The sequence below is a fragment of the Dasypus novemcinctus genome, chromosome 18 (genome assembly GCF_030445035.2).
Source record: "Dasypus novemcinctus isolate mDasNov1 chromosome 18, mDasNov1.1.hap2, whole genome shotgun sequence".
Taxonomy (NCBI): domain Eukaryota; kingdom Metazoa; phylum Chordata; class Mammalia; order Cingulata; family Dasypodidae; genus Dasypus; species Dasypus novemcinctus.
Genome location: NC_080690.1, coordinates 15724824 through 15741567, shown reverse-complemented (window position 1 = coordinate 15741567; position 16744 = coordinate 15724824). Strand labels below are relative to the sequence as shown.

Below are 16744 nucleotides of genomic sequence, written 5' to 3'. Positions count from 1 at the left end.
ATCTTTAAAAATAAATAATTAAAAAAAATAGAATAAGCCTATCAATTTCCACACAATGTACAAAAAATGATAGAATTTTTATTGGGATTACATGAAATCTATAGATCAATCTAGAGAATTGACGTTACCAATATCAAATCTTCCAATCCATGAGCACAGTATACCTCCCATATATTTAGATCTTCCTTAATTTCTATATATAATATTTTATAATTTTCTGCTTATTCCTCTATATTTCATATTTTCTTAATGCTTTGTAAACTGAATTTTAAAATACATTTGACAAGTTAATTTCTAATTGTTTGTTGCTAGAATATAGAATCTTTGTCAACAGAGAAGAATCAAAAAACTTCCAAAGTCACTTTATAATTACAATTATTTACCTTTAGAGTTCTTTGGATTTTCTGTGGACATAATATCAACCATGAATAAATGTGGTTTTATTTCTTCTTTGCAGTCTTTTTGTTTAAACTGCACTGTATGGGTTAGGACCTCCAGTACATTGTTAAATTGAAAAGATGATGGTATGCATACTTTTCTTGTTCTCAGTCTCAACAGAAAGCTCTCAACATTTTACATTAGTTAGAATGTTTGATGTATATTTCATCTAACATCTTTTATTACATTAAAAATTTACCCATCTATTCTCAGAATAAGAGTTTTTATTATAAATGGATATTGAAATTTTTTCTTATAAATGGATTTTGAAACCAATGTCAGGGTTCGTATTTTTTTCCCCTTCTGATGTAATTTTTTAATATTTAAATATTTGCATGGCTCAAATATTTATTTAGGTATTTTTAATGTTCATAGAAGTTTCAACATCCATCTTTGTTCCTTTCACCTCATTCCCCTTCCTCTTCTAGGTAAGCATTTTAATGCATTTCCGATGTGTTTCATGTATATAATTTTGGACCTTAACACACTGGAAATCATAATCATGGTAGTATATGGAGGTCTTTCCTGATTCTTTTTTTTTTTTTTATCTTAAAAATTTACATTTGAGAGAGAGACAATACACAAATAAACAAATGAATATAATAAAACATGGCAGGTCTTTAACAAATGCCTTGAGGCAGAATAAAGGCAGATTTTGAACAGAGGAATAAAGTCCTTTGACCTACTCTGGATGCGCTAGTGAGAACAGATGCCTGGGGAGAAAGCTTGGAAGGCAGTCAGGAGGCTCTGACATAAGGCATGGTGGCTTGGCCAGGTTGGCAGCAGGGGCTATAGTGAGGAGTGGTTGGACTTTTTTTTTTTTAATCTTTTTTTTTTTTTAATTTTAAAATTATATTTATTTGGATGGAAGGGAAAGGAATTTGCTGATGGTTTGGATATGAGTTACGAAAAAAAAAGGATGTTCAAAGACTCTAAGATATTTAGTCTGGGAAGGTGGTAGAATGGAGTGGCCATTTACTGAGCAGGGGAAGAAAGTGGCTGGAGCAAGCCTGCCTGAGTGGAAATGCTATTTTGTCATTTTTTTCTTGTCTGCTTCCTCCACTATCTTGTCGGCTTCCCCATAACAGGGGTTTTGTCTTCTTTCTCTTTGTATCCATTTGGCACAAAGGGGGAATTCATTCATTTCTTTAATGTTTGATGAATGAATAATTACTTGAGGCATAACTAGTATTCATTTCCTGTATTCCACAACAGAGTAAGCTTCATTGGAGGCGTGGATTTTGTTTTGTCATCACTGAATCCCCAGCTTCTAGAACAAAGCCAGCACAAAATGTCGAATAAATAGTTTCTTGTTCTGTTCTTCCTATTCCTGTTTCTGTTCTGTATCTGTACTGGTTAGTTTGACTTCAGAATCCTTTTGTAATGGAACATCATTAATAAGTTGTGAGAAATGGTAGGTCTTAGAATTCAGTGTTATGGATGCTTTCCTGGAGACTTAGGTCTAGCTTAGGTGAATAGAAGAGCTTCTTTTCTCATTGGTTCAAGTTTTCTCGACTCTTTCTTTTAATTAATTCCTCCTAAATGATTCCATTTAGATGAAATCCTAGACAAGGTAAAACTAATTCATGTTGATAGAATCCAGAGCAGTAGTTGTGTTTGTGTGTGTGTTGGGGGTGGGGTGGGGGACAGGACTGATTGGGAAGGAGCATGAGGGAACCTTTTGGGATAATAGAAATATTCCATATTTTGAAAAGGCTTGGGTGTCTGCATTTTCCCAGACTGACCTGTGCATTTATGTAAATTACACCTGAATGTTAGAGATGTTGAGCGTGAGTTAAGTGCAGGCTTGTGCTGGGTTTTGAGAGGAGAAAGAAGAAAAGTGTGTGTGGGGCGGGAGGGGGTGCCCTGATAATTTTTTAAGGTTGCACATTGAGAGGATGTACCATAATTTAGTCCCTGTCTCCTAATGATGGACGTTTGGGTTCTTTCCAATCATTTACTATTACAAATAATGCCACGGTGAATACACTGTTTTGTTCGGGGAGAACTCATTCTTCAGGGTAGCTTCCCAACGTGCCGTAGCAGTCAGGGTCCAGTCAGAGGCCAGTCAGGAGACAGAAGCCAAGCCAGGTATTTCAACAGAGAGAATGTACTGTAAAGAATGGTAAACTAGGTCCTGAGGAATGGAAAAGGCTTAGCTTTAAAGAGAACACTTGATGTCCCATGAGGTAGCGATTACAGAGAGCAGCTGCCCGCCCTTGACTTGGGGGAACAAGACCTGGAATCTGTAAAACTTAAAAGCTAAGAAAGGGGGCCCCATGGTCCTAGGACCCTGACCCCTGGGGAAGGGGGCACCAGCTGGCCGGTGCTGGTATCTCTGAAGTGGGACAGTGAAACTTGTTCTGCGAATGTTAAACAACTACAAAGTGGAATAAATCTCCACTTTTAGAGTGAAGAAGCACTGCCTGGGGAAACTAGAAGCAAAATAGGAAGAGAGAGCAAACAGAAGCATGTCCCTTTCTCCTGCCTTGCAGGCTTCCACTCGCGCCCCTTGCTGGCAGAGTTTGGCATGGAGCCGGTTTGCAGAGCAGAAAAGTGGTTTGCAGAGTCCCAGTTTGCATCACAGAACTGAGTCTGGTAGGGTGTGTCTGGAGCTAAGAGACGTGGCTTAATGATAATGGGCGCAAGTGGGATTTCTAGGTGAAGGAGTAAATGTATATGCAGTTTTGTTAGAAACTGCCAAAATCCCTCTCATAGATAATTGCACTATTTTGTTCTCCACCATCTGTGTAGATTTATTTGATAGGAGAGAAATGATATTCTGTTGTAGTTTTAATGTGCTTATCTCTGATTGTAAATAAGGTTTAACATATTTCCATATATTTAAAGGATTTTGCTTTTCTATTTCTATGAGGTGTCTGCACATATATTTTGCCCTTTATGCTCTTGGCTTTTTGGTTTAAATTAGGGAGATTAGTTTTCTGTCTGTAATATAATTGCAAGTATTTTCTTCCAGTTATCTTATGTTTCTTGCCTTTATTTATAGTGTGCTTTTCTATGCAATTAAAAATGTGTAATCTATCATTTTTAATGCTTCTGGATTTTTTTTCCTTCTGGATTTTGAGTAATAGAAAAGTTTTTCCCAGGTTATAAAATAATTTACCAAAGTTTTTTTCTTTTAAATTTGTTTATTTGTTTATTTCATCTTTTTAATAATAAACTTTATTTTTAAAGATGTTTTAGATTACAGAAAATTTACATTGAAAGTATAAGTGTGCTCGCTTCGGCAGCACATATACTAAAATTGGAACGATACAGAGAAGATTAGCATGGCCCCTGCGCAAGGATGACACGCAAATTCGTGAAGCATTCCATATTTTTATGAATGTTATCCCCAACACCTGCCACCCCAGTCTTAATCAGTGGTGGAAGAAGTCTCAGAACTGTTTGTCTTAATTGGCCATTTAAGTTTAATAGTAAAAGACTGGTTAATGATAACAATGCACCGTAAAACCTTCAGAAGGAAAGGAATGTTTTGTGGACCATTTGTTTTTGTGTGGCAGTTTTAAGTTATTAGTTTTTTTTTTTGTTTTTTGTTTTTGTTTTTTTTAAAGATTTATTTATTTATTTAATTTCCCCCCCTCCCCTGGTTGTCTGTTCTTGGTGTCTATTTGCTGCGTCTTGTTTCTTTGTCCGCTTCTGTTGTCGTCAGCCGCACGGGAAGTGTGGGCGGCGCCATTCCTGGGCAGGCTGCACTTTCTTTTCACGCTGGGCGGCTTTCCTCACGGGCGCACTCCTTGCGCGTGGGGCTCCCCCACGCGGGGGACACCCTTGCGTGGCACGGCACTCCTTGCGCGCATCAGCACTGCGCATGGCCAGCTCCACACGGGTCAAGGAGGCCCGGGGTTTGAACCGCGGACCTCCCATATGGTAGACGGACGCCCTAACCACTGGGCCAAAGTCCGTTTCCCAAGTTATTAGTTTTTAAAATCAGTACTTTTTAAATGGAAACAACTTGACCAAAAATCTGTCACAGAATTTTGAGACCCATTAAAACAAAGTTTAATGAGAAAAAAAAAACCAGTATAAGGGATTCCTTTGTATACCCCCTACACACACATCTTCCCCTATTAATAACATCTTACAATTGTTTGGTACATTTATTATAACTGATGAATTGTTTGGTACATTTATTATAACTGATGAAATATTGAAGCATTGGAACTAACCAAAGTCTATAGTTTACACTGTGGTTTACACTTAATGCCAGTACCCGAAAAATGCCATATGTTTCACGTAGTATCCCCTCCCTCTCCTCCCAGAACCTCTGGTAGCCACTGTCTTTATAACAGTGTTACATGTTCCTCTGTTACTACAATATTGTTTACTTTGTCCGTGGTTGCACTTCCCCCGATTGGTTGTTTGCTTATTTATTTTCTTTTGCCAGCTTAGTTTCATATTTGCCGTGATGCTCAGGCCTGGATGGCATACTTCCTGCAGCGGGCACGGCCCCTCTTCTGGATTGGTCTTCAGGTTCTCCTTGTGCTTGTAGAGCTGTGGCACCTGGCATGTGTTTTCTTGGGCCGCAGATCCAGGGACTTGAACTTCTTGTCTTTGTAGAATGTCTTGAGGTTCTCTTTCTGAGTGTGGTTAATGATGGTGAGAACACAGGCAGTGGATTTGCGGACACCTCAAATCCTCAGGTGCTCAGACACCACGCCGCCTGTCACTTTGGTGACGTGCAGCTGGCACAGGTCCACCTGGAGGTCATCCGGCTGTTTCAGTGGTTCTTCCGCCTTCTTGCCGCAAAGGTCCCGGTCTTGATCTTGGCCATCACTACCCAAGCTGCCTCTGCCTGCTCTGAGAGTGAGCAAGTGAGCTATGGTTTTAATTTTTTAATTTAGGTCTGTGATTCATCTGGAATTTATTTGGAGCACTAGAAATCCACGAGCACCTTAATCCCTCAAGTTTTGAGGTGAGAACTCTCTGGTTCACTCTTATTCCTATGGTGTAGTTCTTCTGGGTCCCAACCAATGCCTGGCAGGCACTTAGTAGGCCCTTCTTCCTTAGCTGTCCCCAGTCCCCAGTTTTTCTCCCCCCAGTGCTGGGAGTCAAGTATGCTGAACTTCCTGTTTGGCTTCTCAGCTTATCAGGCATACTTTCCAAGTAGCAATGCCTCCAGATGGGAAAAGTGGCCCCAATGCTGGGTTCATCTCTGTGCACTGGCCTCCTCCCTTCCTTCCCAGGGATCTCAGAGCTTAGCCCTAAAACTCCTCACTGCCTTGGTAGTTTCAACAGCATTTTATGTCCCAGCCTTGGAGTTGGTTTTGTATTGGGATATTTTTTCACGCTTTCAAGTTTCCCTTATTGCTAAACAAAAGGGACTTTTTTTCATCCATTTTTTTGTCTGCGCCAAAGAATTTGTTGAATTCCCTCATCTGTTCATGTAGTGGCTGTCATTCTATTCATCCATGTGAGTTGATATCCCTTTAATTCCTTACCTATAAATTGAGTGAAGTCTCAGGAAGGAAAGTTAGATATGTATAATGTTTAATCCTCTACTTAGCAGAAGCCTTTTTATTGCTTGATGTATATCTGTTTCCACAGATTCTTTTTTTTTCTGGTTGCTTATTTAACCTCTGTCTGTCATGATGGAGGCTGTTTTAGTTTGCTAAAAGCTGCTGGGAGCAATATACCAGGAATGGGTTGGCTTTTATAATGGGAATTTATTAGGTTAAAAGTTTGCAGTTCCAAGGCTGTGAAAATGTCCAAAAGGCATTGTTAGAGGTGCTGACTCAAAAAGTTTGGCTGCTGGTGATCCTGGACTCCTTCCACGTGGCAAGGCACATGGAGGCATCTGCTTCCCTTCTGGGTCTCATTGCTTCATCTTCTGGCTGCTCTGTCTGTGGCTTCCGCTCTCCTGAGTTCCTCTCTGAGCTCCAGGGCTCCTTCTCTCCATCACTGCAGCATGTTCTTATGTGTCTCTGCTTTCAGGCCTCTGATTATAACAGACTCTGGGAAAAGGACCAAGACCCACTCTGGGTCATGTCTCACTGAAATAGTTCACTAAAAGGCCCCTCAACTGAATCCATTCCAATTAAAGGGTCCCACACCCACAGGAGTGGATTAGCTTCACGATGTTTTCTGGGATTCTCAAAAAGCTTCAAACTGTCACACAGGCTTTTCTGAGTGATCTGGCAATTGAGGATTGTGTTCTTTTCTCCAGAATTAGCAGAACAGGGTGAATAAATTGCTTGGAAGTGTTGTATGCATGGTGGGGGATATCACCTCTCAGGATTGGCACTAGGGTGGCTGGACAAGGGCCAGCTCATGGGGAAGGGTGTTAGGATAAAGCTAGGTTATGTGGCAGTAACAAAACCCCATGCCTTAAAACAGCAAAGTTTATTTCTCAAGCTACGTGTGCATCCCGGGGCTCTGATCATCTTCATTCAGTCACCCAGGCCAACAGCAGTGCCATCGTGACATGTGGATCCACCATCTCAAAGGCAGGGAAGAGAGAATCTGGGGAATCTCACACTGGCTCTTACAGCTCTGGCAAGAGGGTCACATTTCCTTGATGCCAAACAAGTCCCAAGGCCCCACCTCAGTCCAGCAGGGATAAGGACTACTGATCCAGGGAGGCCTACGATGGCTGGGGGAACAGCGATGTGATCTAGGACACAGAGGGCTCTTCGGAGAGAAACCCTCAATGTATGGCCTGGAGCGGGGTGGGGGCAGGGATAGGACACACACCGGCTGGCATGCTGGCTGCGTGCCAGCAGAAGGGAAGGAAGCAATTAAGTGTTTTACCCATCACATGGACAGCTGCAGGCAAGGAACTGCTTTTTGTAACATATTTGACAGGGTTAAGCAAAAAATCATTCCTTGCTAAGTGAGGGGGAAGAGTAAAATCCTGAAATTACATTAAAAAAAATCAAATTATCCCTCGCTGAGTGTAAATTAGGAACCAATGCTCCCCCTTATTACCTTTCCAGAAGATCACCGCTTTTTTAGAGAATGTTTGCCTGGGTGAAAACTAAGGGCAAAATGCAAGATGATGCACCTTCCTCCCCATGAAAGTGGCTGAACTGTGCTCATTAGACAGAATTAACACCTTTCATCTAACAACTGTTTCTTCTCCTCAGAATACAGACTATTCCTGACAGCTTGGTTTCTCTCCAGGGAGAAAGTTTGATGAAGTAGAAAGAGCATATGTTTTCTGCATTCAGAGAGATCTGGGTTCAGTTCTCCCTTTGTCACTTAATAACATTTTTAAAAAAGATTTATTTTATTTATTTCTCTCCCCTTCCCCCCACCCTGGTTGTCTGTGTTCTGTATCTATTTGCTGTGTTGTCTTTGTCTGCTTCTGTTGTCAGAGGCATGGGAATCTGTGTTTCTTTTTGTTGTGTCAGCTCTCCATGTGTGCGGCACCATTCCTTGGGCAGGCTGAACTTTCTTTCACGCTGGGCGGCTCTCCTTACGGGGCGCACTCCTTGCACGTGGAGCTCCTCTGTGGGAGGAAGGGCGCCCGGCTTGCCACAGTAGCAAACGGTGCGGCAAGAAGTGATACCGCCTCTGCCCACTGGGCCTAGATAAAGTGACCACGCCTGACTAGGCCTTTGCTGCTAACGGCTGGCCGGCGCTGCCCTCCCCCTTTTTATCTCCCGCCTAGCCCAACATCCGGCCAGCTCTCACTCCCCCTTTCCCCTCCCCTATTCCAAACCTCTCAGCCAGCCCTCTGCCTAGCAACCACTTACAATCACCTATCAGGAAGCAGTACCCGCCCGCACCTATCAAATCCCTCCACGCAGTCCCTAACCCTATAAAGCTGTGTCCCCTTCCGCAATAAACCGGACTTGCGTACCAGACCTGGTCTCCGCGGCATTCTTTCTCCCCTCGCCGCGCGTCCTCCACGCCTGAGAGCCCCTCTGAGGCTGTCTGCCGCAGCCTCAGACGCCTTTGCGGCCAGCTGACCCCTCCAAACCCCCCCGTCAGCGTCGGGGTGCAAGCCGCCCCAGCCGCAACTAGCGCCTGAACAGGGACCGGGGCCGGTCCGACGTGACCGCTGCCTCACCCCCGTGGGACCTCGCTCCCACCCCTTCGCCGCGCTCTCAAGGTAAGGACCCCCGTTATCGGCCCCCGGCAGAAAAATGGGCGGGCGTCTATCTTCCCGCCAAGCGCCGCAAGTCAGAGTGCTTGCTGGCCTACTAGCCTGCCACCAATGTGAAGTTTCGGGCAGGCAACTCCAGGCTTACTGGGATCTACTGGTCCCCTTCAACCCCTAGCTTTCCACTGCCAATCTCTCGGGCCCTGATACCTATCTGAAATTGGCCCCGCCTATCAACAAGGCCAGCCACAAGCCCGAAAATCCACACAAGCTTATAAGGCAATCAACTCTGTTCCAGCAAACGCCCACCCCCTTTCACAACTCTTTGGGCTCCCTACTATCTACATGACAATGTATCTCTGGGCTAGTGAAGGCTGATATAATTAATCCACTGGTATGAGAGAAAAACGTGGCAACATTTGTGTTTTGTTTTATTTCCATGCTAATTCTGATTGGGCTTATTTAACCAAGATAATAAAATGAGTACAAAAATTTTATCAAGGTTTAAAAAGAAATTTTCAGTTTTAAATCAATAGTTTACTCCTGAACTTCAAGTCTCACTATAGTCTTACCGTAATTATCCAAAAATGTGTGCTAATTGTCTGCCTAACTGCTGCTCAAGTTATTTTAGCTGATTGCTGATAACTGATAGGAATGTTTCCAAGCACAGGCTTTCGTGTTGCAGGCAGCATGGATTCCAGAGAAAATCTTGAAAGGTACAATCTAAAATGTGCTATATAACAGAGAACTTAAAAGCAGCTATACTAAGAAACTAAGAATTATGAATTAATTGTAAACTGTATGTTTCTGTTACTGTGTTGTGATTGTTCTGTGTTTGTCTGTTCTTTCAATGTCAATGTATATTGTGATACCTCCGGATGGTAAATATAAATTACTAGAAATCTTTAAAAGAGCTCTATCCAAATGGCCAAAAATTAAATAAGCACTTATATTAACACTTAAGTTTATTATATCAATACATGAGCTTAAATGTTAATAAAATATCTACAATAATAGAAATCGTAAGTCTTAATTGACAAGATTAACTGTACATCTTCATAAAAGGTCGTTCTTGCCCAGATTAAAATGAATAACTTATTTTTCTTCACAGGATAATATAAAGAATGTAAAGCTTAAATGAATATTAAAAAAGGTTAAAAGTTTGTGAAAATGCTAACTGAAATGTAATAAGTTTTGCAAAAAGGCGTATTATGTCCTAAAGTAAAATAGCTAATTTTTCATGAACTCTTGAAACTTAATTTGCAAATGGCAAGCTGTAAAAGGTATTGTGATAACTTTAAGTAAGGGAATGTGTTCTATAAACATAAAATTTGTCTTCAATAGTCTATATGGTTATAAATAAAAGGTTTAATAAAGCATTGTTTACATTAAAGTATTAAATGGCTAATTCCAAAAGGTCATTCTTAAATATATATAAAACTGAATTGATGATGATAATAATAAAAGGTAATTTTATAACAGGAAAGATTGGCAGCAACCAGCCTCCCCTGCCAACTTGCTTCTAGAAAACTGTTTCTAATATTGCATGCTACTAAGTATTTAAAGAAAAGTTCATTATTTTAACAAGCTTGTTTAATGTTCACAGTATTGTTATAAGAGGTTTGCTTGATAACTTTGATGTAGGCTATATGGAATGTGTTTTTATTATTAAGGAAACAGAAAATAATTTTGTCCTGAAATAAAATGATTGACTATTGGAAAAAGTAGAGTATAGGACGAAACCTGAGTGAATGCTAAAACTGCAGAAGATTAATGGACAAAGAATTTTTACAGTTAAAGTTAAATAAAATGTAATGGGTCTATCTATAAAATTTTACAAGCTTTGGTGTCGGGTAGTATGCTGATGCAAAGTTGAAAATTTTTGTTCTTTCTCAAGGCCTCTCACCATTAATCTGTTTTAGTAGAAGTTCTTATCCTCAGTCAGTATACAAAGAGAGTCTGTCTTATGTTTCTTGTGCTTATCGTTTCCTCGGTGTTCCAAGAAGGAAAGCTTTATCTAGATTAAAGTAACAACACTAGTATGCAGCAATCCCAAATACTGCTAGTTTGTTGCAAAAAGTTGAAGTCCAGCTGTATTGCTATCACTTTGTTTTAAAACTTGCTGAGACTCTCTTTAGTGTCTTACACAAATCAAGCCAACTGCATTCCTTTATCTGTAAGAACCCAACAATAAACTTTTGCAGTGCTTTTCAAGGCTATGTGCATAGCCCAACCATCCTGTACAGTATTTACTAATAGTAATAGTAATGAAAAAGCAGCATAAAAAAAAAAAAACAGCATGTGTTACTTTCCAAAAAGAACAGGTTTAGCCAACTCCTTATTCATCTGCTCAATGCACAGAGCTTTGAGCCACCATTAAAGTTTTACAAATGTTTTAAGAGTCCTTGAATATTGTCTCTGATTCTGAATATGTATGCCTTACTGATAAGCACACCACTGCCCTTTTCTCCGAAAACCCCCATGCTCAAATTCTTCTAGAAATCTTCCACGGGACCTTTGACTGCCATTACCCCCCCCACACACAAGTTGCTCCAGGGCCTCACAAGGCTCCCCCTCTCCCCACTATACCACCCTTTCCCTGGCTCCAAGCCTCTCTCCAACTCCACTACTGTCTTCACGGACGCCTCTAAGACCAAGTTTACTTATATTGCCTACTCTCCCAGCCGTGACTTGCCAACCGTTTACTGCCAAACCCATCCCGGATCGGTTCAGGTGGGCGAGCTACTAGCCATCCTCACTGCCTTCCAACACCACGGCAATGAGCCCGTCAACATCTTCACTGATAGTCAGTACGCCCTGCAAGTTTGTTCAGTTATTGCCCATGCTGTTTTCTTTCCACGTGACACGCCCATTGATCAAGCACTCCGTGCCTTGCAGTGAGAGCTCAAGCTCCGCACACAGCCATAGTACATTTCTCATATTCGCAGCCATTCAGAGCTGCCCGGGCCTCTAGCCATGGGTAATTCTGCTGCCGACCAAACCGTCTCCACCCATACAATAGCCACTGTCGGAGACTTGGTCAATCAAGCCAAACTTCTCCATTCTAAGTTCCACTTTTCAGCAGCCTCACTTCAACGTCTTTTGCCGGGCCTCCCCAAGGAAACGTGCAAGCATTTGGTGCGCGCCTGTAAAACATGCGCCCCCTTCTTGCCGCTTGGACCGTTGCAGCCACAAGGGGTCAACCCCCGCGGCCTCAAGCCAAACTCCCAATGGCAAATAGACGTCACCCATGTGCGGTCATTTGGGCGCCTCAAGTATGTCCATGTCACAGTCGACACCTTTTCTCACCTTTGCTACGCTGTCCCCTTACCGGGGGAAACAGCCAAGCATTGCATTAAAGCATTGCGGCAAGCCATCTTATTCATGGGGGTTCCTTGGGATGTTAAAACCAATAATAGGCCTAGGTATCGCAGCTCCTCATTCGCTGCATTTCTCCAGCTCTACAACATTACTCACCACTTCGGCATTCCATACAACCCCCAGGGGCAGGCTATAGTAGAATGCATCCACCGCCAGCTCAAAGTGCAAATTCAATAAGAGAAGGATCTACGCCCACATAGTCAACCAGGCGACATTATCACTGCCTGCCTCATTCACATCAACCTCCTCTCCTTTTATAAAAATGGTCTTTCCCCCCTCCATAAGCACTGGGGCCCCTCCTACGCACCAACAGTTGCCCCGATGGTGTTTTGGAAGGACCCAGAAACAAACAATTGGCAGGGACCCAGTCCCCTTCTCACCCAAGGCAGAGGGTTTGCTTGTGTCTTTCCAGAAAATGCCTCCCAGCCGCTCTGGATCCCCGAAAAAAAAACGTCAAACCCGCCACCGGCCAGCAGCAGGTTCCAACGACGGATGATGAGAGCACTCGCCCATTAGATGGAGAGGCTAAATATGGCCGCAGACCTAGCTCATGACACCCTCCTCCTTGGACAGCTAGTACAGCTTGCTGTCCACGCCTTAGCTTCAAACAAAAAACCTAAAAATCTACGCTCTCTTCTGCTTTTCACGTTGGCTCTGCTCCCCTCCACTACGGACCAGGCTAGTATAAGCCATCGGCCCTTTAACTGGACACTCTCTCTTTGGCAGCAGGAAAAGCTCCTCGCTAATAACATTACTGCGGGTGCTCCCTCCTTCACAGTGCACATATGTAATCTCGCCAACCTTCCTTTCGCCAGTGGTGGTTCCCTTCAAGACATTACACACAATACTCACCGGTGTTGGTACAGCTCACTTACAGGCCTTAACGGCCCTTATAATCATGAAGTCTCAGGCTTCTATATCTGCCCTTCCACAGCCAGAGGCTGCTATGACCCAGCGCACTATTACTGCCCCTCCTGGGGGTGCGAAACCATGGCCCATGGGTGGTCGGGAGCTCCCAATAGGGACCCCTACCTCTCCCTTTCTTTTAAGGATAAAAGTCACAGGAGCAGCATTAAGCCCTACTGGAGCAGCATTACGCTCACTGTCAAAAACCCTAAAAATGCAGGCTGGCTACAGGGCCGCACCTGGGGAGCCCGACTTTACATAAGCAACTATGATTACGGTGCCTTTTTCATTATAAAGAAAAATTCAATCCGCACACAATCCGCCGCCGTGGGCCCAAATCAAGTTCTCAATCCTCCCCACACACGGCCTCCCCCTCCTCCCTCTGTTTCTCCTTCTCCTCCCACTACCACCTTAAATCCTTCCATCACTAGGTATCCTCCCCACCGCCAAACCCTGCCACCCCCCAACCCTCTTGTAGCCCTCCTCAACGCATCATTTATCTCCTTAAACTTATCCCAGCCCAACCTTACACAACGTTGCTGGCTCTGCTTCTCCGCTGCGGCTCCCTTCTATGAAGCCATAGCTACCAACAGCGCCTATCGCGCCTCCCCAGACTCCACTGGTACCTCTTGCAATTGGAACCAAACAAAAAGAGGACTCACCCTCCGATCAGTTTCCCAGACTGGACTCTGTATAATAAGAATCGGCGGCAAGGTTCTCCCCTCCATGCAGTCCCTCTGCAGCCTAACTCACACCCCTAATGCAGCCGCTAAGTTCCTAATTCCCCTTAATAATACCAAATGGCTATGTTCTTCCTCCGGCCTCACTCCATGTCTCAATGTTCAAACCCTTAACTCCACCAGCGACACCTGTGTGCTCATACTCATTGCCCCCCGCGTTCTCTTTTATACTGATAACCAATTCTTTGACTCCTGGCAGCACTTCAGCTCCCCGCAGCACGAGCAGAAACAGGAAGTCTTCACCGCCATCACAATTGCCACCCTTCTAGGTCTTGCCTGCGCAGCCACTGGAGCTGCAGCTCTCAGCCTCCAAGATAATTCCTTTTCAACCCTTAGGCAAGCTGTCGATGCAGACATTGCCCGCCTTGAGACTTCCATGGCCCACCTTGAAACATCTCTCAACTCCCTGTCCGAGGTCGTTCTCCAAAACCACAGGGGCCTAGACCTCCTCCTCCTAAAAGAGGGGGGCTCTGCGCAGCGTTAGAAGAAGAATGCTGCTTCTATGCTAACCACTCTGGCCTCATTCGAGATAACCTCGCACAAGTTAGGGAGGGCCTCCACAAGAGAAAGCAGGAACGTGAAGCCGGATGGTCTTTCTCTTGGGGGCTGCCCAATGGAATCCTTTCTTACTTTCTCCCCTTTCTAGGCCTGCTCCTCACCCTTGTCCTCCTATTAGCCCTAGGACCCTGGATCATCAGGCGAATTGTCCGGCTTGTCAAAAATCAAGTTAACTCTGTCCTTAGTAAGCCCATCCAGGTCCGGTACCAGCAAATCCGAACCACCGACGAAGACGCACCAAGAGTCTCCATTAATTGCCGTCCTCCCCAAATGGCCAGCCGCCTCTCAACGCACCCGAGCCCCAGCTCCCCTGCCCCTACCCCTTCTCACCGCCCATCCTAACCCTTTACCCTTACCCTTTCCCCTCCCCCGCCCTGTTTATCTAAGGCCGCCAACATTCCATCGAGGCGCTGGACTGGTTAGCCAATGACGGGCAACGGGATCGGCCCGCCAGTCAACCTAAGGCAGGGACACGGCCTTTTGCTGCCGCGCTTCCCCATGACGGGTAAGACTGGCCACCTGTGTGACACGGGCATTGCCCGGCTGGGCGCAATCCCGACCTAAGACAGGCACAGTCCCCCTCCCTCCTCAAATCAAGCTTTTCGGAGGAGCTTAATAAAAACAAAGGGGGAAATGTGGGAGGAAGGGCGCCTGGCTTGCCACAGTAGCAAACGGTGCGGCAAGAAGTGATACCGCCTCTGCCCACTGGGCCTAGATAAAGTGACCACGCCTGACTAGGCCTTTGCTGCTAACGGCTGGCCGGCGCTGCCCTCCCCCTTTTTATCTCCCGCCTAGCCCAACATCCGGCCAGCTCTCACTCCCCCTTTCCCCTCCCCTATTCCAAACCTCTCAGCCAGCCCTCTGCCTAGCAACCGCTTATAATCACCTATCAGGAAGCAGTACCCACCCGCACCTATCAAATCCCTCCACGCAGTCCCTAACCCTATAAAGCTGTGTCCCCTTCCGCAATAAACCGGACTTGCGTACCAGACCTGGTCTCCGCGGCATTCTTTCTCCCCTCGCCGCGCGTCCTCCACGCTTGAGAGCCCCTCTGAGGCTGTCTGCCGCAGCCTCAGACGCCTTTGCGGCCAGCTGACCCCTCCAAACCCCCCCATCAGCGTCGGGGTTAAACAAACCCCAGCCGCACTCCTCTACGCGGGGGACACCCCCGTGTGGCACAGCACTCCCTGCGCACATCAGCACTGCGCATGGGCCAGCTCCACACAGGTCAAGGAGGCCCGGGGTTTGAGCTGTGGACCTCCCATGTGGTAGACAGACGCCCTAACCACTCTGCCAAGTCCACCGCCCTTTCTTTTTTTAAATTGCAAAAGTCATACATTTGGTAACAGATGGTCCTGACGGCACAATATTGTGAATATAATCTAGATCGCTAAATTATACACATGCAAGTGGTTAAAATGAGGAATTTTGTGTTGTGTATATGTTACCATAATACACATTTTTTAAAAAATTCTCAGTGATTCCACTCGTAGGTATATACCCAAAAGAACTAGAAGCAAGAACTCAATTGATTGCACATCTACAGTCAAGTGATTTTCAACAAGGCTGTCAAGCCCACCCAGCTGGGTCAGAACCGTCCATAGAATAAATGGTGCTAGGAGAATTGGTTATCCAGAGCTGAAAGAAAGAAAGAGGACCCCTGTCTCACACCTTATATAAAAATCAACTCAAATAGACCAAAGACCTAAATATAAAAGCTAGAGCCATAAAACTCCTAGAAGAAAACATCTCCAAGATCTTGTGGTAGGTGGGAGCTTTTAAAACCTTACACCCAAAGCATGAGCAATGAAAGAAAAATTAGATAAATGGAACCTCAAAATTAAACATTTTTGTGCTTCAAATGACTCTGTTAAGAAGGTGAAAAGGAAGCCTGCTCAATGGGGGAAATTTTTCAGAAACCACATATCCAAAACTTGATTTCCATGTTATATAAAGAGATCATACAACTCAATGATAAAAAGACAAGCAACCCAATTAAAAAATGGGCAAAAGACCTTAACAGACATTTTACCAAAGAGGAAATACAAATGGTCCAAAAGCACGTGAAAAGATGCTCAACGTCATTAGCTATTAGGGAAATGCAGATCAAAACTGCAATGAGGTATTATTTCTTACAGAATGGCCATTATTAAAAAGATTTTTTTAAAAGATTTATTTATTTCTCCCCGCTCCCTTCATTGTTTGCTCTCTGTGTCCATTTGCTGTGTGTTCTTCTGTGTCTGCTTGTATTCTCATTGGGTGGTTCTGGGAACCAATCCTGGGACCTTCTGGAGTGGGAGAGAGGTGGTCATTCTCTTTCACCATCTCAGCTCCCTGATCTGCTGTGTCTCTTATTCTAACTCCCCTGTGTATCTTTTTGTTGTGTCATCTTTTTTTTTAAGATTTATTTTTTTAAATTTATTTCTCTCCCCTTCCCCTCCCACCCCCATTGTCTGCTCTCTGTGTCCATTTGCTGTGTGTTCTTCTGTGTCCACTTGCATTCTTGCACCAGAAATCTGTGTCTCTTTTTGTTGCATCATCTTGCTGCATCAGCTCTCTGTGTGTGCGGTGCCATTCCTGGGTGGGCTGTACTTTTTTCGTGCTGGGTGGCCCTCTTTGCAGGGTGCACTCCTTGCATGTGGGGCACCCCTAT

General features: G+C 44.3%; 1 long non-coding RNA gene and 1 other non-coding gene across 2 annotated transcripts; both read left to right on the top strand.

Annotated features, from left to right (window-relative positions):
* The first annotated feature begins 3673 nt into the window (after window positions 1–3673).
* LOC111759515 (U6 spliceosomal RNA) lies at window positions 3674–3780 on the top strand. The gene has a single exon (XR_002793476.1). It is a non-coding gene; the product is annotated as a U6 spliceosomal RNA (small nuclear RNA).
* A 4136-nt stretch (window positions 3781–7916) lies between these two features.
* On the top strand, window positions 7917–15080 carry LOC139436853 (uncharacterized). The gene is made up of 2 exons (XR_011646276.1): window positions 7917–8515; window positions 9172–15080. It is a non-coding gene; the product is annotated as an uncharacterized lncRNA (long non-coding RNA).
* The last annotated feature ends 1664 nt before the right edge of the window (window positions 15081–16744 follow it).